We start from the raw sequence: 27,520 nt of genomic DNA, 5'->3' as shown, positions 1-27,520 counted from the left end.
TGAATGAATCGGGCAGCACGATTCTGCACAGCTTCCAATGCGGTGATTAAATATGCTTGATGTGGGCTCCAGATGGGGGATGCATATTCTAATTTGGGTCTTATAAGTGATTTATTTGCGAGCAATTTAACATGTGGTGGGGCAAGACGAAGGTGACGTTTTAGAAAACCGAGTGTTTTGTTTGATGCTGAAATGATGTTACCGACATGAACCTGCCATGATAGATTAGAAGAGAGAGTGACTCCTAGATATTTATATGATTGTACTTGCTCAATCTGTGTGTTAGAAATTGAACAATGAAAGAGATATGGATTGTGACGACGAGTGAAGGACATGAGTTTACATTTACTAGAATTGAGGGACATTAGCCAGTTATTACACCAATTTAGTATGTTGTTAAGCTCTGTCTGAAGAGTGTATTGATCGTAACAGTTATTAATGGTGCGGTAAATAACACAATCATCTGCGAAAATTCAAATACTACAGGAAACATGCAGGGGCAAGTCGTTAATATATATTAAGAATAGGAGGGGACCGAGGACAGAACCTTGTGGGACGCCTGAAGTAATCGGGAGAGATGTAGACAGATGGCCGTTAAGATAGACTGACTGAGAACGGTTAGTTAGGAATTCTCCAATCCATTTGAGAATATTAGGGGGTAGGTTCAGCTTTGAGAGTTTTAGTAATAGCCGGCGGTGGGGAACCTTATCAAAAGCTTTGGCGAAATCAAGAAAGATGGTGTCGGTCTGCATATTACGGTCTAGATTAGTGTGCAAGTCGTGAAGGAAAAGCGCTAGTTGGGTTTCGCAAGAGAGGCCCTTACGAAACCCGTGTTGTGAAGGGTGAAAAAAAATGGTTTCGGTCCAAGAAGTTTACGATTTGTGAGTAGATGACATGTTCCATGATTTTACAAGGCACACTAGTCAATGAAATGGGGCGGTAATTCAAGGGCGAGTCTCTGTTACCTGATTTGTAGACTGGAACGACCTTCCCCGTTTTCCAATCAAGAGGCAAAATTCCTGAGGAGAGTAACTGAGAAAATGAGACATAAATATGATGCACAAATTGATTCCACATTTTTCAATAGTTTTGAATTAATCAGGTCCATACCAGCTGATGATGAAAGTTTCATTTTATGAATTATGGATGAAATGCCTTCTTCGACGAACGTGACTGCCGGCATGGGGGTTTCTAAGTTAAAGGGTGGTAATTGGGAAGGTGCGTCGAGTTCGGTAGTGAACACAGATGTGAATGCATGGTTAAATATTTCTGCGCAATCATGGTCAGTCACCGCTTCATGTGAATCATTCGTCAGTTTAATATCGGGAGGATGTGTTGGGTTTAAAACTTGCCAGAATTGCTTGGGGTTTCTTATAAGTAAGTTTGGTAAGTCATTGTGATAAAATGAGTACTTGGCGTTACGAACAGAAAGTAGGTATCATTTTTCGGCCTCGAAGTATTTTTCCCATGCGGCAGGCGTGTCGTTTCGTTTGGCGGTACCAAACAATCGTTTCTTTTTGTTTTCGAGTCGTTTTAAGTGCTGGGTAAACCATGGTTTATTGCGATTAGTATGAAAGGTAATCCTTGGTACGAACATATTAGTGAGATGATTTAATTTGTTCTTGAATATCAGCCAGTTTTCATGAATTGAGCGAGTGTGAAATGCGGATACGTATTCAGGAAAAAAGGTGTTAAGTTCTTCAGTTATTGCATTATAGTTACCCTTATCGTAGAGTTGTATCGTTTTATCGGATGTCTGTTTTTGAGTCGAGGTAAATGAGAATAAAGCATGCATGACTTTGTGATCGCTGATTTCAGGAAGGTAACTGATGGATGATACATTCTCGGGGCTGCTTGTTAGTATCAGGTCGAGCGTGTTTGCTGATTCTCCTGAGACACGGGTTGGTTGGGAAATTAATTGAGCGAGGTTAAAATTTAAACAGACATCGATGAAGTTCTTCGCCTCTGCATGACACGTTATTGTGGAACTAGCTATGTTCTGCCAATCAATATCCGGGTAGTTAAAATCACCAAAAAGAAGAAAACGGGCATTTGGATATGTGAAAACAAGTTTATGAAGGATGTTGTTCAGATGACGTGGGAAGTCTGGATTAGCCTGGGGGGGCCTGTAGCAAACGCCAAGCAAAACTGTTACGGGGGGAGCGCGACAGATGAGCCATATGGCTTCAATGTCGGATGCGACGTCAACAACAGAGCATGATATGCCTCGATGAATGGCAACGAGAACACCGCCCCCCCGTTTGCCTTTCCGATCGTTTCGATACACTTCGTAGTTGGGTACATCGGCCAAAATTTCCGCATCCGTTACGTCACTATTTAGCCAAGTTTCTGTTAGTATTAGTATGTTGCTCCCGGATGACGACATGATGTTTGATATGAGTTCGCGCTTTGGAAGAAGACTACGGATGTTAGTGAATATTGTCGAAAACGAGAGAACATTGTGCGGTGGAGCGGGTCGACGATTTGTTAAAGTTTTGTGACGGGGCAATTGCTATGCTATTTCCTTAACGGCTTGGGATGATGCGTCAAATACGTAGCGTTTTGAGCCGATGTGCAGGGTTTTGAAGCGCAAGGAGTACTTGTTAGAATTTGCTTTGGCAAACGCTAGCAACTGTTTACGCGCGTGTCGAACGGTGCGGGAGAAGTCCTCTCCGATACTGTAGTTGGTGTCTTTCAATTTACGGCCATTTGATAACAGTGCGTCTTTGGTTTTATGAGATAGGAATTTTACGATTACGGGACGAATTCGGTCAGCTGAATGATTTCCGAGGCGATGCGCTCTTTCAATGTCGTTAGGTTCCAAGGTTATATCAAGATTATTGCGGCAAACATCAATGACTAGTTTTTCTGACTCAGCCCACGTTTCAGCGCTAGCAGGATCAGGGATGCCATAGAAAATAAGGTTATTCCGACGTGATTGGTTTTCCGCGTCATCCAGGCGTGTTTCTAGTTTTTTAATCTTTTTGGCTTGGTCGACTGTGGTTGACTGCATTATTTCAATATCGTTTTTGAGGTGAAGAAGTGTTTGGTAATGCGTTTCGAGATCGGCCATTCGTTTGTCTAGGCTTGCTATGGTTTGATCTGTTGTGTTCAGCTGTGTTTTGAGGCCCTGTATTTCCGTAATCAACAGGGTCTGTCCCGCATTTAGCTTCTGTAGTTCAGCGAGTACAGCAGCGTTGCCCTCAGGACCAGGGTTAGTCTCAACGTCACCTGATAGCATGAGCAAGGAATGAATTACGTGAGCACACTAGACGGCAATGGCGGCACAGCAGTGCGGGCTCGGAAACTGCACCAAGATATAATTACTTGATTTTTTAGCGAAGAGGGCATACGGTGTACTGACCTGCATCGCAAAGGTAAGCGGATTAGGTGGCTGCGCTGTGGTGCAGTCACCGAGCCCACGAAGCGGTGTCAGCGGGTGAAGCTCTTTTATACATGTTGGCATTGTTGCTGATGTCGATGTGGCCATCCATGGTACTGTGATTTCCGGTGTGTGCAGCTCCTCTGGCGGCATATCCAGTAGGGACGAGCACTCGCCGGGCGGTGGATGGCAGGAGCCAGGGTCATCTCCAGTGTACGGCAGTGCGCACACCGATGACGCCCCCGTAGACAGGCCTGCCAGGGACGGCAGCAGCAGGCTGGCAAATGCGAGGACGGTCGTCTGCATCGCAAAGGTAAGCGGATTAGGTGGCTGCGCTGTGGTGCAGTCACCGAGCCCACGAAGCGGTGTCAGCGGGTGAAGCTCTTTTATACATGTTGGCATTGTTCCTGATGTCGATGTGGCCATCCATGGTACTGTGATTTCCGGTGTGTGCAGCTCCTCTGGCGGCATATCCAGTAGGGACGAGCACTCGCCGGGCGGTGGATGGCAGGAGCCAGGGTCATCTCCAGTGTACGGCAGTGCGCACACCGATGACGCCCCCGTAGACAGGCCTGCCAGGGACGGCAGCAGCAGGCTGGCAAATGCGAGGACGGTCGTCTGCATCGCAAAGGTAAGCGGATTAGGTGGCTGCGCTGTGGTGCAGTCACCGACATCGCACAGTACACAGGTGCCTCGCTTCTCGCCGCCGTCAAAAAGAGGCCGCCGCGGCAGGGATTCGATCCCGCATCCTTGAGCATAGTAGTCAAGTGCCCTAACCACTGCGTAACCGCGGCAGGGCTGAAGGACGTGTATAGTGATATGAAAACGACGCAGGAAACTATAAGATTATGCTAATACGTCACAGTTGCGACTATTTCGTGGTGCACACTGAAAAGCTACCGCTTATCGACTTACCACCGCCTGTTCCTGCTTTCACTGCAAAGGTTATGCTCTGCACCAGAAAACGGCGCCGACGACACTTGAATACCAGCCACAAACCTCGATGTGCCATCGTATACACTTAACGCAAGTCTCATGAAGAGTCGGCAGCCTTAAAGGTGACAGCGAATCCGTGTGCAAAGCGTGTGGAACAATGTTCCAGATAGTTTCGCCGCTCTACGAGCATATATAGGCAGCGCAGAAGGCGACAAAGACGCCACACCCTACCAGCCATAAACAAGAGGATGTGACAAGCGCTTCCGCAGACGCCGCCATTTTTCGCACGCCGACAGCTGTGAAGATCTCCCTACTGGGAAAAAACCAGACGGTGTAAAGCGATTCGTCTGCGTCCGTTGCAGAAGCAGCGCACAGAATGAAAACTGCTCGACAGCGCAGTGAAACGACGTAGCACCTTGAGAGGTCATAAAACTGCGTGCGAATGTTTAGGCGGACCCCGCACCTGGTCACAGGCGCCAGCTCCATGGAAGCACAGCAAGTGCAGCTCCAAACGTTTGCCGCATTGTTTATAATCGGATAAACGTGGCCTATTCGGTGTTTTGGCGTTATTTTCAGCTCGCCGCGGACATCGCGAGTCTGCTTGAATTTACGAGCTTTAAAAGGCGGCGGATGTCATGAAGGCCCAGCGACCGTATCGGGTAGCATGAGATGACACGCTCTTGAACCCTTGCCGCATTTTTGTTTGAGAAAACCAATTGCGGTTTCAGCGTTACTATGCATCTGCAGAATGTCCTATGAGGCTAAAGCATGGATAAAAGGTTCTTAAGAATCTTATCATTTAGCCGCAACATGCGCAGAAGGTTCGGCGTAGGAGGGATGGCAGCCATGGCACCTGATGGAGTGAGAATACCCTGCGCTTTTGGAGACACCCTACGGCACGACGAGTACACGACGCCGATCGATGAAGCCTCGCTGTTCAGCCGGCAGTGCAGTCACATGTCGGATAATCCTGGACAAGCTAATAATGCTTAGCCTAATCGCCGGAGCAACAATATCACGTGGTCCGATCCATTCGATAAAGATTTTTGGTTAGACCTTTCGCACAACCGGCTAAAGTTTGCAGAATGGTGTGGTTGAGTGTTAGGTAGATTTTTACTTTATTCTTCCACTTCACCTGCGTTGCGACATGTGCCTTCATTTATAGACCGAAAAGTCTGCGGCACTTCGACCAAAAGCTCTTGAAAACAATACTTGGTCGGAGTGTCGCTACCTCTTTTCTCTAGCTTTCCTCCGGACCAGGAAATTGTGTGCATATACGTTCAGGCTTAACTAATACATTTTACTCTTCATCATAAACAGACGCTTCACTTTGCGTTTTCTTTTCACCTTTCGCAATCCGGGTGACACTTTATGAATATAAGGCACAACAGTCCACCGTTCTTCACTGATCGGTTCCTTCAGCGCCTAGTCCTGGATTTCTGTTTTTAGCATGTTTTTACCATGCTAACTTTTCCCACGATTCCTATTTTTCGGTTGTGACGCTTCATTGAGCATGAGGAGAGAGAATAACGAGGCAATATTTCCCTGTGTTGAAAGAGCGGCTATTGTTGCATATGTAATGAGGCGTATCCTTCAGCGCCGCATTTGCAGCCGCTGGGTAACGGACAGAAGTGCGTAATGTTTTGGCGATTGTAACGCAAAAGCGAATGGGGTAAATTTGAGTATAGAGTGCAACTGCCTCAAAAATATTTGGGCAGTAAAGCAAATGTGTGATGTACAGGTGCGGACATAAGTAAACGAAGCACGCTTATCCCTTCAAATTAAAATCAGGCCTCCTGCACTGGAGACAATACTTGTACAAGTGAAAGGCCACTGGCGTCTACTACCGGTTCACATATACCACGACCACAAGTTTCAATATTGCAAAACGTGAAAAAATTTAGAAGCAAATAACATGCTCCATTTACGAGGCACCGGTGAATGCTCCCTAACGTACTGCCCACCAAAAATGTCTCACTGTTATGAAGGTTGACTACGAATAAATTGTTTTACTAGTGCATCGAACTTCCGCTCTCACCATTTCCCGCGATCAATTTCAGCAAGGGCGGCAAGTTTCGGCCTCCGAACGTGATGCTGCGTGCCACTTGAATGTTGCATCCAGCACTTTAAAAGAATTGCTGACTACCATTCTCTCGGCGGACACTGCACCATCAATCAACTGGCTGGGAAATAGATATTAACACGAAAATAGTTAGCAGTCCTAATGCCGCCTGTTCAGCTTTCTGTTCATATCGATAACATATTGGCGTTAGCCGTATTGCTAAATTGAATGCTGTATGTCAGACTTTGTTAACAACAGTGACGCCGATCAATGCAACGAATTGCCGGACGAAAGTGATTAAGCGCTTTTGTACGTTTCCGAATGACGCAGTACGAAGTAACAGGAGCACTTGAAACGGATTAATACCGTAATACTTGAAATGGCTCCAGATCTTGCCTATTTTTTTCTCCTCCACTAACGAAGCGGCACAACAAAGTCGGCCGTGTTCAAAAAAAGAAGGCTGGGACCTGCAGGAAACGGCGCATCGAATTTTTTGATATGTTTCACACCTTACTTTCCCTTCGCGAATTTGCCCGATCGTGACCGGCGCGCGCTGGTATTAAACGTGCTAGTTATTCTAATAAAGAGCACGGCTTTACAGAGCCACTAAAGAAAAAAAAGCAGCACTGAGCGAATTATACTGAGCGAATCAGTATCACAACGTTCCGATTGCTCCAAATCAGACGCCGCACACGATTAGCCACTTTTTTTTTATCATGCCACGAAGGAGAGCAAGGGAGCTTACGTCAGCCAGCTTACGCTTGCTGCTGGAAAGCAGCGGCCAGCGACCGTGACCGTATCGCCACCGCTCGGGTCGTGTCGCCGGCCAGCGGGGCTGCACGGGTCATCATCATCATCATCAGCCTGATTATACCCACTGCAGGGCGAAGGCCTCTCCCATATTTCTCCACTTAACCCGGTTCTGTGCTAGCTGCATCCACTTGACCCCTGCGAACTTCTTAATCTCATCAGCCCACCTAACTTTCTGCCGCCCCCTGCTACGCTTTCCTTCCCTTGGAAGGAAAGCGTACTTTGCGTGCACGGGTACTTTTGGCAAAAAAATAATTAATTAATTAGAATAACAGTCTTGTGTACTCGATGAAACGCATTTAAACTGTATTATCGTTCGCGCGTTTTGGCATGAGCGCCGCTATTTATTCCCTCTGCAAATGCATTCGTGTGTGTGCATTTAGGCGCATTCTTCAGGATGACATTGAAGAACGCCACAAGTCGTAGCTGTAGCATTCTGAAGTCCTTTTTGGGTGGTGGTCTGGTCTAGTATCAGCCTCACGCGTGGCTGAGCGAAAACCTTTTGATTTCAAAGTAGAGAGCCTCTCCTCCGTACGGTGCTCCTTTCTCAATTCGTCGCCTACCTGAGCACTCATGACACGCATTTTGATCTACGCGCTCGTAGGCAGGCCACAGAAATCGACGGAAGTGGGCATGTTTGGTCAGCCCAGCACCTCATTGGTTAGACGCCATGTATGAGAGCTCAGGAAATTTTGACCACCTGGGGTTCTTTAACGCAGTCGCTCAGCACAATGGTCTGTTGCCTTTCGCCTGGTTGCGCGTCCCGCCTTGGGCAGCCCACAGGGCTCTCCACTGTCACCGCTCCTCTGGAATATAGTGGTGCGTGGCTTGCTAGAGCTGCCGATGCCAGAGGGCGTGTCGCTCCTATGCAGACGACGTTGTCGTTCTTTTGCCTAGGTTTCTGCAGACTTTGGCAGAGGATGCACTCAGACGAGTGACGACATGGGCGGCGACGGCCAGGGTAACCATCTGCGCTCAGAAGACGGCGTGCGTCCTGTTCTCGCCTCCGAGAAGAGGCATGGGGCGCACGCCACCAACCGTTCACCTGGATGCCGTCTGTCTTAAGTTCAGACCGTCTCTCCGGGTGCTCGGAGTCTTCATAGACCGCACTTTGTCGGTCATGGCGAATATCTCAAGGAGCGTGCTGAAATGCTTACTGCGCGTCTTGGAACCCTTTTGCGCATGAGTGGCACGCTGGCACCGGAACAGCTCAGAAGGCTATACCGTCAGGTCATTCTGCCAACTCTAACTTACGCCTCCCCTGTGTGGTGGACTGAATGTCCCCACTCGGGACTCCGTGCAAGATTGATAACTGTGCAGCGGGCTCCGCTAATGGCGTTGGCTGGAGCTTACTCCACAACAAGCACGAGGGCACTTCAAATTTTAACGCATGCCGCTTCGTTGCAGTTTGACCTTGATAGGTTAAGCGCGGAGTTTAGATTATTCGTATTGCGATACATGACATTCGGCCAAAATTCATATCTTGTCTCGGAGATAGTGTCTCCTTTTAATGAGGCCCTTCAACATCCCTCGGAAGTAGTTTCTTTTGGACATGGTTGCGGCAGCGGCGAAGGCGTCGCTGCCAGCGCTCCATGTCTTCACGGATGGTTCCTATACTTGCACGGCTGCAGGTGCTGCATTCGTAGCAATTACACAAACTGGCCAAATTTTTTCAGTAGGCCGGTTTAGGGTCGAATTGGCAAACAGCACGTATTGCGTCGAAAAAATAGCATTTGGAGAGGCATTGAGGTATGTGAAGCATCAGAATGGACGAACACCTGTCCACATCTACACGGACTCTCACTCCTCAATGCCCTTTCAAATTATTCCACATTAGACCCACAAATTGATACTATCATACAACTTCTAAATACGGTCGCCTCTATTCGCACAGTAAATCTATTTCATGTCCCAGCTCATTCGGGCGTCGTAGGGAATGAAATAGCTGACATAATTGCATCCAAAGCATATAAATCAATTCGAATTCGATATTCTGCTAAATCCAAAAATTCCGTATGTATGGCATTGAAAAAATCAGTAAGAGCGAAATGGGAGGCGTGGTGGCGGGACAACAATGAGAATACTTTAACTTATAATTGGATACCGAACATATTTAACATACCTCAAAATTTCTTTCCGGCGAAGCCGTTGGTTACTTTTCTAACGGGACACGGTCGCTTCCCGAAGTATTTTAACCGCTTTGGACTCACTACCACGTCAGCCTGTCAATGCGGTTATGCCGAGGGAGATGTGTTTCATTACTTGACATCATGTCCCATCACATCACATTTGGTGTCTCGACTACCTAACATTCAGCCGAATGACCAACCAACGGCCAACTGGAGACGTTGGCTTGACGACAAAAGATGTTGCGTGCTATTAATGCGCATAGTATCAGTGGTTAGTTCTAACCTACCTGACTACACACGAACACAAACACGTAAATGTAGCTGCAGTTTTTCCTTTTCTGGGGAGGGTCATTCAGGCCATATGAGGCAGACATTCATGTCAGCCCTCTCTGGAATGGAGAAATGCAGCTGTTACCATATCAGATTATTGATTTTTATTTCTGTTTTAACTTTTTCCATAAGTATCAATTTCATTACTGCTGTTATAAGTATTCTCTTTATTATTATCTATTTTTCATCACTTCTTTTCTCTAATCTAAATATTGTACAGATTTTGTACAGAACAGCTAATGTAAATATATAAATATTATTATTATTTCCTTTTTCTCCCAAATAATATGTACATATAACTTCGATTATATTATGTCTTGTACGTATTGCTCTGCCTTTTTGCATTTTTTCTTTATTACCGATTGCAGTTCACAAACCCAGCCTATACCTGCAGCTGCATAGATCTTCGTTTATTTTGATCCTTTTTGTGTGGTTTTTTTATTTATGTATTTTCCTAAATTTACCTTATCATGTTATCAATAAAACGTAATTTCTTTTTATTTATTTATTTATTTTTCTTTATTATTTTATTATTACTTTTATTTCTTTCGTTTTTTCTTTTCCTTTCTTTTCTGCGTGTGTGTAAATTATTCGGGCATTTCTATTAAAAAAAAATCGTAAATTAAACCAGCTCTGCAAGGACTGCCCACCCTCTGCTCGTTGAACCCTCAGGACATAGACGCGTTACCATTCCCAATTTTATTTTTTCAGTTGGCTTTTTCCACCAAATTAAACTTTTTGCCGACTGGGCCCAATTCATTTTATTTTGATTGGCTTAAGCCTGTTAATGCTCCGCAGGTGTAAGCATTTTCTCATTCCGTTTTATTTTTTTATTTATTTTCTAACAGTTTCAGGAATGAGACTGAACTGGGAATTGGGGTTAACTGTTGCTACACAGCTTCCATCCTGCTTCAAGCCGGGTACGAAGTAAGCAGTCTCGTCAGCGATCTAAAGACGCACACCCCTACCTCTGCGGCCATTCGGGGTTTCCGGAAATCTGACCATTATGCTATGGGTTGCTGTCTGGACATTGGCTCCCACACATGTTCTTCAGCTGCTTTCCGCAAATGCATGATGGTTATCGTAGTAACTGCGGTAACAGAGCACAGGGATGTTAAGAGTCCTCTGAACGCTCTTGTGCACATCTGCTATTCGTTACAGACGTCTGCTGTGCTGCATTGGAACTCTGCTTCAATCTTTCTGCGCACTTTGCATGTAGAACAGCTCATGAATGAGGGCACAGATGTTGCAGTAGCCGACGTGACCTTGGTATCTGTAGTGGCTGCATATCAACGATAGTCCTCCATAAAGTTATAAATTCCCATTAAATAAGGTGTTAGGTAAGAAGACATGATATCTCGAGTTTGCTTGCTTGGAAATCTAGGTTGGAAATCTAGATAAGGGTTGCTGGAGAAAACCTGAGTAATCTGCAATTTGCTGATGGCATCTGTCTTGCTATGCACCTCTGTGCAAGAATTGCAAAGGATGATGAATAACTTAAAACACAATGGCAGAGTTAAAATTAATAAGCAGAAGATATGTTGAAGTAATGTTCAAGAGCCTAGGAAAACAACAGTTTAAAATAGGTAGCGAGGTGCTGTAAATGGTAAAAGAATATGTCTGCTAATGAAAGGTAATGGCTGCAGATCAGGACAACGAGAGGGCAATGACTATGAGAAACAGATTTGGATAGAGTGTATTTAACAAGCATTGTCAGATCATTGATGGCAGCATACCAGTGTCCCTCAAGAGGAAAGTATGCAGGCAGTTGCACCTTTTCGGTACTAATCAATGAGGCAGAAATGTGGACTAACAAAAACTGCTAAACTGAGGTCAATACAGAATGCTATAGAATGGAAACTGGCAGGCAGGTTAACAGAGGCAGGTCAGGAAACAAACGCAAGTTGATGACATTCTGGTCGAAATGAGCATGGGCAGGATGTGCATGTGAAGGCAAGATAACAGCTGCTCCTTAAGAGTAACAGACTGGATTCCAAGTGAAGGCAAGCGTAGCAGGGGGCAGCAGAAAGTTAGAAGGATGAGATTAAATTTGCAGAGTTCAAAGGGACACAGCTGGCACAGGGCTGGGTTAATTGGAGTGATATGGGCAAGGCCTATGCCCTGCTGTGTGCATAGTCAGGCTGATGACTTTCAAAGGCCCTGAGTACTGCTAATTTCATTATGACTATTGATTACACATAATGTTTGTACAACATCCACAGCTTGCAGTACGGTGCTTTTGAAAGTGCTAAGTCATGCCAATTTCCCTTAGTATTACAAATCATGACTATGACAAGTGATGACTATACACAATGTTTATATAGGCTCAACGCCTCACAGCACGCAACTTTTTAAACAACTGAGGCTTGCTATGTTGCATTATGACTACGAGTCATGTTACGACTATTTGTACATCCTCCCTCCATACATGACAGCATGTTGCTTTGGAAAGCTCTACTGTTAAAGGTATGATGGTATGGAGTTTCTGACACACAGACGATATATTACGCCAATTTACTTTTTTAATTTTTAAATTTTCCTGAGTCTCTTTGGGATGTTAAAGCCCACAAACCGACCAACCGATTTTTTTTTTTATTTGTGATATGCCAACACTTAGTATCGTCAAGCATTAGCTTTTTATTGTGAGCACTTTGACAGCTTTAAATCCCCTTTGCCACATTTTTCGAATATATCAAATGATAAATTTATCAATTAAGGACTCATTTTCTTAATTAGCATCATCAAGCCCTGACTTTACATTCTGAGCATTTTGACACTCTTGAACTCTTTTTCAATTTTTTAATTTCTTCAACTCACCAATTATTTTTCTTGACTCATCATTGTCTATCATTACCAATAAATCATCAATACTAAACCACAAATTACCATGACAGGACTTTTTATGCAGCCCCGATTATTTCCGACACGTGGTGCAGACTACTACTACTATTGTGCCGATGGCTTTTCGTCCAAACGAGCTGTATAAGCTATCACTTAATATTCACTGCAGTGCGCAACTACAATTTCATGCAGTTGAGCAGTGAAGCAAAAGTCTGGCCTCCGCAGTGTACGAGTGGCAAATCTCCCCTGCATGCAGAGCGCCAGTTCAGTAGGGGACCAAAATGGCATCTTTAGCTCAACTGGTAACACTGGTCTATAGCGGGCGGCGATAAGTGCCCCTTCAAATGCCTTAAGCTAGGTGCAGTGGCGCAACATGTAGGCTCTCTAGTGCGCCACATGTTTCATATTGCGCCGAACAACAAACGTCGTCGTGCCCAGGAAACAGAGCACCGTGCTATCACCGCTGCCGACCTTGCCTCGTGTAAAACTGCAATACACTCTCGCGTTGTGCAGTAACATCATAATACACCATATGCACCTCTCACCTTGCTAAAGAGAGAGACCACAGCCATGCCAGACAGGTTGCCAAAACCATTGAATGAGACTGGCCATTGCCAAGAAGCTTACCAAGTGCGGAAACGAGCCAACATTGAAGAGGCAGCTGCGAATGTGACTGCGGGCGATTACAACACCCGTGAAACTTGGTTTAAGGATGGCTGAATCTCTACATTTCATTTGTGCACTATTTTTTCATCTGTTTCTCTAAAAACTAAAAACCATGCCGGTGACAATGATTTCTTTTCATTTATCAAATGGAGATGCAAAACCGTATATAATGTGACAGAACAGTGCACGAAATTTCAATTGGGTGCCATAGCCACTGCAATATATTGTCTGTGAACGTCTTACTACCACCAAGCTTCCAGCACGTCTAATGCGCTCTGCTTTGGTTTAGAGCGAAAGAAAAAAGCACCAGATTTTCTTACGTTGCTCGACTTTAAAAATTGAGCTTTTCTTTGCTTCAGAAACTGATATACAGCACTGTCTTGCCCATGGCTTCAGACTCCTCAATGACACTAACCACCCAACTGTGCAAATTAGAGAGTTAATTAAACAGTTTGGCTTGGTTTAATTTGCGGGGTTTAAAGGTATACTGAACAAATATCCAAGAATATGAGACAGCACCACAATTGCATTCTTAAGACATGATTACACTAGCACAGACATATCATTCGGGTTAGTTTTGAGCGGATGGCTTTATTTTTTACGTTTACTAAGCGGCCGCAGGGCCCCAGGCAGCACGCTCCCGACTGATGTGAACGTCATGGCCCCATTGCTGTCGCCTCCGCACAGAGAGAGGGCCTGTGCAAGAGATGCAAGAAGCTGGAATGGGAGGGGGGGGGGGCAAGGCGCTTGCTGGGCGAGAGAGCGAATTGTTTTTGGCGCGCAGGTGAGAGGGCCAGCGCAGGAAATGCACAAGACTTTCTGCAAGCCTTGCGAGCATGGAGTGTGGAATGCTTCTGACGAGGGAGTTCGGGGGGGATGCGTACAAAGGGTACGTATGGAAGGATGAGTAATGTGCGGCATGGTTGAAAGCTGAGCCCTGAGTCTGCCATCCCGTAGGAACACGAGGAGGAGTTTAAGGGTGTGTTCAACTTTATTAAAAAAAAGAAGTCCGTCCATGTGCCTCGCGAGTGCCATGGAGGAAGAAAAAATGAACAGGTGCCTTTGGCGGGTGCGATCGCTCGCGATGGGGGTGGCTAGGGAGGCATGAGGGAGGCGGGTAAATGTGAAATGATATCCAGGTTTGTCAGAGCTTTCGCAGGAGGCCGCTAGGTGCGTGGTTTGAGAAATATTCATAAAAATACACTTCTTTTTGAGCAAACTGGTTCATTTTGGCTATAGGAAAATTTGAAACAGCGCTACCACACACAACTACAAAATATAAACCTACAAGACATAAGTGCCGACTGTTAAGGGGAGACGCGGGTCTTAGAACGGCCGAAAATGGTCAAAAAAACGATTTTGAAAATACCCTATTTCTGAAGGTTTAACCTTTTGAGCACCTGCACTCAAATTATTAACGATGAAGTCGGTCAGGAAATGCGATAAAATCGGTTTTCAAAACATCACGGCAGCTGCGAAATGCCCCCCGAGAAGAGAAAATTTGTTTGAAATTGCCGCGCGCGCCGCAGCCGTTCCAGCTGGCCGATTGCCGCCATCTTGGGCTTGGTTTGAACCTGCTTTCTTTGTGTGCAATTTGCGCTATCTCAAAATGGGGTCGCTCAAGCGGCACGGCTGCGAGCGCCGGTTTTCTGAAGGCCGTTGATGGTCTCTGATTGGCTGTCGCGTTCCGCGTCTCCTATTGGCTGGCGTGACCAGCGCGTCATTTTTTCTTTGTTTTGCGTTCGCCGCCATGGCTGGCTCTTCGCGTGCGTCTGCGTTTGCGCTCGCGTTTCTCGAAGCATCGTTTTGTGCCGATCGTTTTTCCTTTTTTTCCCCTTGCGATCGAGATGCCGGAAAACGGTGGATTGTAACCGTGCACGCAACGAGCTTTGGAAGCCGTAAGGAACAGGCTTGGTTTGGTTTGTGGGGTTTAACGTCCCAAAGCGACTAAGGCTATGAGAGACGCCGTAGTGGAGGACTCCAGACTGGCGTAGGCATGGAACAAAAGCCGCAAGCCTGCTGTCGGGACTTGCGTTACAACGACACCGTGGGTTCAAATTACAGTGCGAACTGCATCCCAGATCACGATACACTGATGCCACCGCCGCATACTACTCTATGGCGAAGCAGACGCACTGTGTTGAGCGGTTGGTGCAATGACCATTTTGTCGGGAAAATCGGCGACCCAACGAGAGTTTCACTGCGGCCACAGCACGGAATGCAATGCCAGTACAGAATTCGCGATTGTGGACATGAAAGCGTTAACAACTTTATTGCGCACACGAAGCGTGGAACCTGCGGCAAGATCGCGAAGATGCGAGCAGTCAATCACACGAGCGTCACAATAGAGCTTTTCAGGGCCACCAAACTGTTTGTCACAAGCCCCCTTGGCACGGGACCGCTAATTCCCTCAAGAAACTGTTTGCAGGGCTCAAGATATTATACTTGGAGCTGGACATCTTAGCCCCGCACTCTCGTCGGCATAAAAAAAAAAAAAAGTCCATAACTTTATGAATTTTTTACAATTTTGTCATGTACACATCTTCAAAATTTTTAGGAAATGTTTTGTTGGATGGAATAAGACATTTTTTGTTTTGTTTTGCAGGGGGACAGATAGGGAACACTGAAATAAAATCTGCACTTGAAGATTCCTCCCAAAATTTTCTGCAGTCAGTCAAAACTTCAAATGCAATTTTCTCAACTTCATATTTTTTGCCAACATGACTAGCCTTACGGAACTTTTCATTACGTTCTTGTGGTACAATTTTAATAAGTCTTACACCGTTGCATTCAGAAAGAACTGAACTATGGAGCTATGCTATTTTTATGTTGCTAGGTTGAACATATCAAACATGGGGGAGCGTAAGTCAACTAATTATATTTAAAAATTATGGGGCATCGGCAAAATTGGCCATTTTTATATGATAACGCACCTTTGTGATAATTAAACAGCATAGCTCCACATGGCAGGTCTTTGGCTACAGCTACATTTTATTCAGAGTCAAATAATTAGGGAAAGTGTCTTAATCACCCGTAAGAAATGACCTAATTAGGCATCAGTTATATTTCCATAGCATGAGAACTAATTGAGATATAGCAAAACAAATTATATTTTTAAAAACAGCAGGGAGAAATACATATACACACCGAATTTCATTGTGATATCTCTAATAATAAAAAAATTTGTTTTAAGACCAGTGTCTCCCTTTAACAGAACAGGGTTCTTTAACGTGCACTGACACACTGACATCGCACAACAAACAAAGCACCTTTCTTTTCGCCTCCATCGAAAAGTGGCCACTGTGGCAGAGATTCAATCCTGCATCCTCGGGCATATATCATATTTGCTCGCATAATGAAAGCACCCCCAAATTTAGTCGTCAAAATTTGCACTTTTTCTGCCACATAATAAACGCGCCCCCAACTTTCGTCCTTCGCAGTCCCACAAACGGCTGCGCTGTAGCTTTCCCACTTCACTCGATCCGCCTGTTGTCACGGCAGCAGAAGCAGCAGCCACGTGGCACCTTCTCAGCACTCTTTTCCTAAAATGCCCCCCCCCCCCCCAGCCACAACAAAACTTCCAGGAAACTTTCAATACGAAACTTTCAGGAGCCAGTGGCAACCAACTACACCAGAACGGTGGTGGGGGCACGTGGATGCAGCCAAACAACACGACGCTATACAGTGGCATAGACCTAGCTCTACTTTTTTCTGGCAGCCATTACTGTTCCGCGACAACGTTGTCAGTTGCTCCGACTCAAGTCTTTACAAATGCTATCGTTATTTCTACATTGCCAAGTGATGTGGTATAACGAAGGTTTCCTACCACACCATGGGCAGGTGTCCCGATATTGTTACGGGTAAATTTTGCTTAGGATATGCAGGTTAGGGAATGTCCCTGTCTGCAGTCTTCGCCAGTACACTGCCTCTTGTTGTTTTAGATCTCGATGAGGCGGCGGATAGCAGATCCGTACCCCCTTATAGTAGTTCAGAATGTCTGAGTACGTAGGGCTGATTCGCTCGGGTAGATTGTCCAATTGGGAGGAAGCTCGGCTCGTGTACCCTCGACCTACCTCATCGGCGCGTTCGTTCCCCGCATGTAGGTGTGTCCTGGTACCCAGTAGATGTTGTGTGCGACCTTTGATGGGGTCGTGCTCTGGAAGAGCCTGAGCGCGGCGCGACCTATGCGGCCGTTCATGTAGTTACGGCACGCTTCTCTCGAATCTGTAAGAATGGTAAGCGTGTTGCTTCGATACCCGGCTACCGCCGCTAGAGCAACGGCCAGCTGCTCCTTTACGTGCAATCCCTGACTGAGGCGCTAGCTAGTTCTTTTATGTTGGAATCAATAGCTACCGCCAGAGCGCTATGTGAGCTTCCTGTATACGGAGCCGTGTCCGTGTATACCGTTGTGGATTTTGTAGCTAAATTTTGTTGTACATACTTCGCCCAAGCTGCCCTATGGGCCACATGCAACTTGGGGTCCATGTTCCGGGGAAGGGAGCTAACCTTTAGCATCTGGCGAATTGTGCCCGGTATGCTCGCCCTGCCATCGCCCTTTGATGGTGGGTCCACACACACCGGTGGCCGCCGCGGAGAAGCACTTCCTTACATATCCCTGTCCCATTGAGCGCAAATCAGCATGCACTCCTGCCGAGTATGGCTTTCTACAAGACCCCTTTCTTATCTTGCACTACTGGTCAGTGTCCGGTGTCAGCGGTACTGTCTTCTGCAGTTTGACCAACGGTGGCCTTTCTTGTCGCGGAGCAACAACTCTGCATGGAAGCTGGCACGCTTGCAAACATGCCACTGTCTTTAGCCAAGAGCACTTTCATGATAGTCGACGGCATCTCTTGTGGTGTATAATGAATGGAATGTAAACTTATCATCGGCGTGAGCACGGACTGATCATTTAAAGAGATTGCTACAAAGTTTGGATTACAGGTGAGCATGAGTTACTCGTCCGCGAATCTTAAGACTTGAGATTAGCAAGAAGGGTAGTATAGTGTATTTTTGTTTCAAGTCCTCTCGCACACTATTTAGGAAGTGTCAATGCGTAACGTGCACGTGTGTTAGGCATCACCCGAGCCAGAATCGATGGCACAAAACATCAGCAAAGCAGCTCAGCACATGCAGCAGTGCAGGCTATCACCAATCCGCAGCTACACGAAAGAATCCTGCACGGAGCACGCGAGCGGCTAGGCTAGAGAGACAGTGAAGTGGCCGATTCTAAAACACCGTTCACCGTAGCTTCAATGCCAAACAAACAAGGCCTAGCAATGGCCAGGGAGCTGCGCACGACCAGAGTGCCATCAGCCACAGTGCTCGCGGACGGCATCTCTGCAGTAACCTGGCGGCATCCGGTACTGCACTTAACCGATGCGAATTTGTGTACTTTCGCGATGCAGCTAAAGGCCGACATTTCCGACGCACATTCCATTTCATTATCAACACGCCGCATAAATGATCAATGCGGCAAAGACGAGACGAAAATACAGCATGCTGTTACTGCACCGTTGGTCGGTGCACGAAGGTTGACGCCGCCTATTTTAAGTGCTGCTCCTGAAACATGATCAGAAGCAGAAGTGTACAATGGTACGATGTTGAATCAAACCATCTCGGTTGGTGACCATGAGCGAGCCCAACAAAGCGGAAAACAAAGGAATAAATGCGTGAAACACGCCCTGCTATTTGACTCCCACCGCACATGACCAAAAGGCGAGCTTTGGTTGGCTGGCGGCGTCGACTGCTCGCGGTCCGGCGCCATTTTGAAAAGGTCTCTCCTTTAGGCCTAGTCGGCCTAGCGCCGTTCCCTCATCGTAACCACAATGCGAAATGCGCAGTATTGAGATTTGCGCTTCGTTATTAGCTAAAAAAAAGTAGCGAGAGAAGATAAACGCGCCGAGGATGCTGCATCGCCGCATCTGGTTATCTGCAATCAATGACGAAGCGCCGACGAGTCCGCGATGGCCTGATAACGGCATAGCATAGCCGGTCGTGCTCAGTGCGATAGCGAGGAGCGGCACGATCTGCCGCGTACGGAACCGTGAGGGTGCAGATGAGCAAGTGCAGCTTTCAACGCCGGGATAGATCGCCCTGTGAGGCAGTGCCGCGACTAGCCGCAGCGGCAGTCGCGAAGCAGTGTGCCGCGACACGTGGAACATAAAGAAGATTGCGCGGAATCCCAAATCTTGTAGAAATAAACTTTCTTCTGAATGCCAAGCGGTGCAAGACAAGCAGCGGTCGCTTATCACTAGTTGCAGGCCGACTGCGTTTACTGCATGAACTTGAGAATGGCGATCGCGCGCCAGAACGTTGCACCAACTTTTGCGGAGATTACGATGCAAACGCACTCGTCTTGGTGGCGTCCTCCGGACCATGCGTTCCGTTCGCCGGAAATTTCATTCTTTGAGGGCGAATTATATCGATGGGAAATGATTGGCATCAGGAGCTAGTCAGAAACAACTTTAATAAATTACTGTTAGCTTTGGTGCTTCAAAAATTTATCAACACGTTTTTCCCCAATTTCTCAAAATCAAAATATTGAGGACGGTACATGTTTGGAGGTGCGATATCTCTGGTTCTACTTATGATATTGCTATAATTTCTTTTGCACCAGAAAGGTAAACTCATGTACAGTGCAAAAATATAAATGAATTTGTGGTATTTAATGTGGAAAGATTTTAGAAATTTCATGTTTTCTGGAGTGTCAAGGTGGCTTTTTGGTCTCTGAACTTTGACAAGCTGTAACTTTGGTTAAAATGGAACTAGGACATTCAGTCTTGATTTTTGCATTCTCTGTGTGTTCTAAATTGATTTGATATGTCAGTTTTTATTATAACTCCTGTAGTTTTACTGACAGCTCACCTCCAAACAAAGAACGTAAAGTGCTCAATATCTTCAGAACTAAATGGCTTACATAAAATTAATGTGCATATTTGAAATCAGCATAAAAAGCTGCATAAATGGTGCAACTTTCATCAAAATCTACCTGTAAATAAAAAATATTGTCTTAAGACCAGGGTGCCCCCTTAACTCCTGCCTAGTATATTGGCACCACATCATATAAACCACACTACTTCATTTTCCCCAAGGACACCCATATACAGAAAAACTAGAGTAATTGAAGGTTATTAGAGCGAGCTGTCATACTGCAGTGGGCTCAACCCTACTGATTATGAAACAATACCAGGATGAATACCATGTGCCTGCAGAGATTCCTTCATCATTTTTACGTACCTCTCATGCAAGGAGCTGCATTCCTCTGTGGGCCACTGCACAGCGCCGGCCAAGGCATAAAAATTCCTGGGACTGACCCATCATTTAAACTGGAGAGGCCGCACACCTTGTTGGCTAGTTTTTTGCAGCTGTACAATGAACTGGTCATTCTGCTCCTGAAAACAGAAGACAAAAAAGAAAAGAACAGAAGAGGTGCAACTTTCATCAAAATCTACCTGTAAATAAAAAATATTGTCTTAAGACCAGGGTGCCCCCTTAACTCCTGCCTAGTATATTGGCACCACATCATATAAACCACACTACTTCATTTTCCCCAAGGACACCCATATACAGAAAAACTAGAGTAATTGAAGGTTATTAGAGCGAGCTGTCATACTGCAGTGGGCTCAACCCTACTGATTATGAAACAATACCAGGATGAATACCATGTGCCTGCAGAGATTCCTTCATCATTTTTACATACCTCTCATGCAAGGAGCTGCATTCCTCTGTGGGCCGCTGCACAGCGCCGGCCAAGGCATAAAAATTCCTGGGACTGACCCATCATTTAAACTGGAGAGGCCGCACACCTTGTTGGCTAGTTTTTTGCAGCTGTACAATGAACTGGTCATTCTGCTCCTGAAAACAGAAGACAAAAAAAGAAAAGAACAGAAGAGTACTTGAACTGTAATGGAATCTCAGCAAGTAACAATACTTAAAGTCATGCTTTTCAGAGTTACTGTTGGCCGCAAATGTTTATAGGGCATCCAACTGAAACCCTGAAATGCCTGCCTACTGGGTGAAGACGTGAATGGTGAATGATTTATCCACCGTGACGCTAGCTGAAAAAACAAGATCTGGTGACGTACGGTATGGCATAGTATGGGAGTCTGACATGTTGAAGCTGCACATAGGCCAATGGGCCCATGAATGAACTATCTGAGGTCTTTTATGTACACCACACATCACACAGTCCATTTTTGCATTTTGCCTTCATCAAAATGCAGTCATAGTTACCAGCATGGCACAGTCAGAGCTTAGAGAGATTGTGCAGGATATTTACGAAACATCAGTGGCAAGGTGCACCTTTGCAAGAAGCTGTGGCTGTGCAGCTACATGGGAGTCAAATGCAAAGCCAGCCGCCCCTTATATCCGCCTTGTGCCCTCAAAAGAGCCGCAAGATTTCAAACAATCCAACAGGCATGCTCAGTGCCTTACAGGCCTGCTGTTCAAGTGCTTGCTTCACCATTGAAGCTTTTAGACCTCACCTCTCCATTAATGTGGATTACAAGCTGGCACATACAGGAACATGCAAGGTTCCTGCTGCCCGTCAAATCTAAGAATGAATACCGGGTAAGTTGTAAACGTCTTTTGATTCACTTCGGTGGGGAGCAGCTGCTGGCGCTGCAGGCTCCAAGGTGGTGGCAGACTGCACAAATCCACAGTGCCTGGCGGCGTGTGTGGCCACACTTGAGCCAGAATATGAATGGCACTCAGGAGCGTGATGACGCACGCCTGCTTCCGATCCATGCAAAGAAGCATATGCTCCAGCACTTGTTTATAATACTTTTTTTACATATTGGATAACACCTTTATCCATAGGGTGAAGAGCGGCGGTAGTTTTTGGAGGCAGAAGCACGAGCCGGATCGTCAGCATAGCAGCAGAGTTGCGGATGGATAGATGATGGCTGTAGCGAAGCGTGCCATGCGCGCTCCTAGTGTGTGTGTGTGTAAAGCAGCGCCGCCATCCGTACGTTTTTGAAATAGTGGTTTCCGTCGTTTCCGGTTCTTACATGGTTCTTAGGGAATGATGGCCGTAGCGATGTGTGCTCCGAAAACTAATTTCCGCAACAGCCTCGGCCCGTCTCTAGTCCAAATTAACTGGTGCGCACGTAATTTAGCGCCAAATAAGTTTGCTGCCATACACTTATGTACATTTTTGAAGCAGGCTGAATTATTTGAATTAACGAGGTTTTACTGTATGTGACTATTTAATTACATCAATTACACACGAGTAAACATATATCAAGTCAGAAAAATGTAGTCAAGTTGAATAAGGTGCTGACGTTTTTAGAAAAAACAAATAAAATAAAATGCAAAGCAATCAAGATATCACAAGTAAATTTATACAATATAGGAAGATAACAATGAACCACATTTTTCTTTTGCGAAATCAGCTCCCCCTCAAAAATACGGGGACGCTTAAGCTCCGCCGTTAAGGGTATGAAGAGATAGCATTTCACATACAATGTTTTCTCACTATATAAATTTGTATACTTTTATACCTGATTTTCTTTTTCAAGTCTTTTATTATTTTTTTTTTTAATCTATCCGGTTTATTCTGGTTACAGAAACCGAAGCAAAGGCAAAAGGCTAGAAGCCTGACAAAGGCTTCTGCTCCGTACTCAGTTCAGCACACAGAGATCACACTCGTATATATAACCACAATTGCAAGATAATTACTTTCATTCAAATATAAAATGCAAACGTTTATCTAATACATCAGGGATAATCTTGCATATGTGGACATAAAAACCTAAAAACATGTCAAGAAAATTTATCTGACAAAAAAAAAAAAAAACATGCAAAAAAAACTTGCAAAGTGTATGACAGAATATAGATATCGGTTAGCAATATCAATGACAGTGAACACATTACATAATGACACAATGAAGATATAATACAGGCATAAAACCATGTCGTCACGTTTTTGTGGAAACTAAGGATAAAAGAAACAACATTAAAACACCATATAGGTGAACAAAGCACTGGGAAACAAGTCAGAGAAACTCAATATTTTCTTGTAGTATTATATTCTTGAGCAGCTTTTTGGGAACTGACTTTTGAAAATCTAGCAGGTGTTTAGTGCGATTAAGCAAACAAGGAATTTGGTACTGTATGTGTTGCCTCTCATAATTTGTCCTCATTATGGGCATCTTCCTGCGATGTGTTCAAAAGCAATACTGTGCCGAGGAGATTGCAGTACTGTAAAGTACTGCAATCTCCACTTTTCATTGTTTCATGGTATCGCCTGATATTTCATCGCCGTACACCTTGTGCCGCCAATTTGGCAGAACCTCGCTCATTAACTGCCATCAAAAATTGAAATGGCATCCACATCGTACATTGAATGTTGACACACATTGTCCAGAAGTCGCCAGCTGCAAACACACAACAAATATGGTTTAAGTTTATGGGGTTTAACATCCTGAAGCGACTCAGACTATGAAACACTGTTGTGGAGAGCTCCGGAAATTTCCACCACCTGGGTTTCTTTAACAGAAATAAATAACTAATAAATCTGTGCATAAAGCGTTATATGTACGTTTACGTTACCAATAAAAATAAAAACGAAGAGGTGCGCGCTGACATCGATCCGCACACGAGCCCATACGCTTTCATGCACGAGTACTGAAGATAGATGTATCTGCTGCCAGCTGGCTAGATGTTTACCTTACTGTGAGGGTAGCTTTTGCAAAATTACGCAAGTAAAACGGATGCTGCATATTCCTGTGCTGGAAGGTAAACACATATACTGCGTTGGAAGGTACACATGTTGTGACCAGGCGCACCATGTTCACGTTGAGTATTTCCTACGCTTCTTTCACGTCTAAACGAAAATAATTTGAAACCAATGAACAAGCGTACCTAACACAAGAAGCCACACTAATCACCAATGCAGATCACTTTTTTCGTTCAGGCACAGAGAACACACCTTTCCTAACTCAGGCCCGGTGCCGCACCCAAAAGCACAACATAATGTCTCACGTGTACATGGCGAGAAACAATCGACAAAAGAGGAACTCCAGCACAAGACACGTATTCCGTGCGCACGCTTGGAAGGGACACGGCGACGTGAGGTCACGTGACGCGCATCAGCCAGTAGGTGAGCCGGCGGCGCGTAGAAAGCGAATGCGGTACTCTGAAATTTTCCAGTGATTCTACCCCGCAGGCGCTGACAGCACCACAGATGCCACAACGGCATTAGGAGTTGACAGCCAAAGAAATCAATGGCCTCCGAGATCACCCCCGCGTGCCTGTTTGTGTGCACGGAGGTATCTCGGAGGTCATAAGAAATCGTTCGCATTTCACAATCGCTGACAGCGCTGCGATCGAATGTTGCTTTTGCCTTTTTGGTTTTTGAGTCTTTCGCGATTTTTGGTTTTAGTGTTAGCAGCGGCGTCGCGGCGTGGCCGTTGTAGCGTTCGGCAGAGGCTGCGTCGGTCGTCGAGTCAAGTGTGGTGTGTGGGTGTGCGTAGTGCTGTGATGGCGGTGAACGTGAAAAAAAGAGCAGCACTGACGTTAAAGACCAAGCTCAAGATAAAATCAGGGCCTGGAATGCAGTTTACAAGAGGAGACTGATTGACACTCATCTTGTGAAGCTTCTTACGAAGCAGAGCTTGAAGATCGACTTGCTGGGAGCATTAAGGGGGGACACGGGTCTTTCAGGCCAAAAAAAAAATCGCGAAAAAATCAATTTAGAAAATGTGATTTGCGAAATCAGTAGCTCTTCATCTACCTATCTGCTAAGTTTTTCATCTCTAGGATAGGTATTTTAGTAACAATACCAATTTATATAATCGATGTCGCCCGAATTTGGGCCGAAAACAGCCCCCGAAACAACCATTTTCCACGAGGCGTAGCTCCCATTTTGTGCGCAGCACCGTAGTTATCTTGGTCTCATTCGAAAAAGCCGCCCTTCGTCTTCAAATTGCCGCCTCTGCTGTTTACATTTGCCCATTGTTCGCATAAAAAATAGCAAAAAAAAAACGTGCATTTGCAATCCCATTGGCTTTTGGGGTGCACGTGACGATAAGGCGTCACCGCATTGGCGGAGCTGCCTGACGGCGTCTGCTCGGCGTGCCCCAGCCGCGGGGAGACGGCGGAGACGTGACGCCGGCCACGCTTGGTTCCGAACCGCGAGGTGCATTCACGGCAAGAATTTGTGAAAGAAAGTGAAATAAATAGTTGATTAATCATCTCAAGTGATGCCCTGCCTCGGCTGTGCGCGCTCAGGCCGACGAAAGTCGTGTGCCGAACGATCGTGTGTACGAGCCTGAAGTAGGCCTAGCGTGTTCCACAGCACGGGAGACTGCTACTGCCAGCGGTCGCACCCGCCGAGACAGTGATATCGCAGATGAGCAGAAAGATAAGCTCAAAACAGAAAACGCTTGAAATCGCGCTAACTCCAGCAACGAAACGGTAGTCGGATTGTTATCGTGATGACGACGGCAGCGCGGCGGACAGTCCGCTTGGCGAGGCTGAGTTCACGATCATCAGATCTAAACAGTTTGCCGAGATTGGCGAAGTGTAAAACATACGGCGGCGATATTGGCATTTAAAAAAGTGAACGTGAATAAGAAATCGGTGTCAGACTTATTCTCCAATGCGTAAACTGTAGGACACGTAGTCTTTGTAGAGCTTGCCGCGCGTTTGTGCCGATCGGACCTCGTTCATAGTCCTTAGTGAATACACTTGCTTCCCATGCAATGCAGAGCACTGGGAAGCAGCAAACAGCTCCAAATTACATTTCTTTTCTGCAATAAACGTTCCTCACTGCAGTCTTGATGCGAAGACGTGGCAAAACGACGCCATGTTCAAGGGTTAAGTGAGTCGGCTCCGCTTACAGTTGCTAGGACACTATATGGTTGCTGCCGTAATGCTAGCTGAGTCTGCTTTATGCTGTGGTTTTTGTGCTATTTGTTTGCATTCAGAGCAAAAAATTACCGAATAATAGACGATTGACTTGTCCATGCTGCCTATATTCCAATTTTACTTCGTGAAGCAATACTGCACTGCCAAAACTTCTTCGAATGGTGACGTCAGCGTAGCTACAAACGGCAAAGCCTTTGTTGCACCTCCAGCGGATTCCTTAATACAGTGCTCAAATACGTGTCCATGAAAGTGCAAAACATACTGATACTGCTTCCTGGTGTAAAGCATGTCTGCGATGTCAGTACGCTGCGCGAGTCGCAGCAGAATGTTTTCGAGTCCAGCGCAGGCAAGGCACAACTTGTTACTGTGCCCGGCACTTGGCCGTGATCGTTGTCGTTCCATATAGTATGGTGTAAGAATATGCGTACATATACGTAGGAGCTTAATATTGTTTCTTTTTTTTTTTTAAATATAGGACTGATGCATAATAAACACTGCGCTCTTATGGGCCTTTACAATTCCCAGTACAGCCCGCGCACTCCTGTTCCATTTTCTGTCTGAATGTTTGACCGCTGATGTATCTCGTTAGCATGTAAAAAATCACATAGCAGTTCCCATATTCCATATGCTATTGGCTAAAACACACAACCTCGCGAATTTGCCAGCGAAACGTAACGGGTCAACGACGTGATTCCGTGCCCGCTGATCCTCCTCAGATATGTAGCACTTGTTGCCGTCGCATCGTGGTTCTACTTCGTAAAAATCAATATATTAACAGATACTGCTGTCTGCGAAGTCGCATCGCAGAGGTCTGCCTTATACCCAGATGCAGTGTCAAGCTCATTGGTGGACACACATTCGAGCAGTGCTTTGAGCAATGCGCAGTGTTTGCAGCAGTCATTCTTTGCTGTGTTCAGTTCAGTTTAGTCGTTCAGTCGTGTCCGACTCTTCGTGACCCTATGGACCATGTCATGCCACGCTTTCCGGTCTCTCACTATCTTCCTAACATCACGTAACTTCATCTGCAGTGCCTCGAGGATGCCATCTAACCAACGCGTTAGCTGCCTACCCCACCTCCGGCGACCCTCAACCTTTCCCAACATCAAATCTTTCTCCAGCGACTCCTCTCTTCTCATCAGATGACCAAAGTAGCTGAGCTTTAACTTTAAAATTTGACCCTCCAATGAGCAGTCAGGGTTTATGGTCGACAATATCGACTGATTTGATCTTCTGGCAGTCCAAGGAACTCTCAAGAGTCTTCGCCAGCACCACAATTCAAACGCGTCAATTCTTCGGCGGTCAGCCTTTTTCACAGTCCAACTCTCGCATCCATACATCACAACTCGAAAGACCATAGCACGAGTTATACGGATCTTGGTTGGCAGACTAATGTCTCTGCTCTTTACTAGGTGGTGAAGGCTAACCATAGCTCTCTTTCCCAGAAGCAGGCGTCTCCTAATTTCATGGCTGCAGTCTCCTTCCGAGGTACGTGTA

The 27,520-nt window shown here is 45.7% G+C and overlaps 1 pseudogene across 1 annotated transcript in view; it reads right to left on the bottom strand.

Moving 5' to 3' along the window:
* Window positions 1-1,043: 1,043 nt before the first annotated feature.
* Window positions 1,044-27,520, bottom strand: part of LOC146210313 (uncharacterized) — a 39,039-nt pseudogene continuing 12,562 nt past the window's right edge. Inside the window, exon 3 of the transcript XR_014708845.1 lies at window positions 1,044-4,000. The product of XR_014708845.1 is annotated as an uncharacterized LOC146210313 (transcript). The remainder of the gene's footprint in view (window positions 4,001-27,520) is intronic.

This window comes from Amblyomma maculatum, chromosome 1, assembly GCF_055883805.1.
Source record: "Amblyomma maculatum isolate TAMU_Amacu chromosome 1, ASM5588380v1, whole genome shotgun sequence".
Lineage (NCBI taxonomy): Eukaryota > Metazoa > Arthropoda > Arachnida > Ixodida > Ixodidae > Amblyomma > Amblyomma maculatum.
This window is presented reverse-complemented; position numbering and strand designations above follow the sequence as displayed.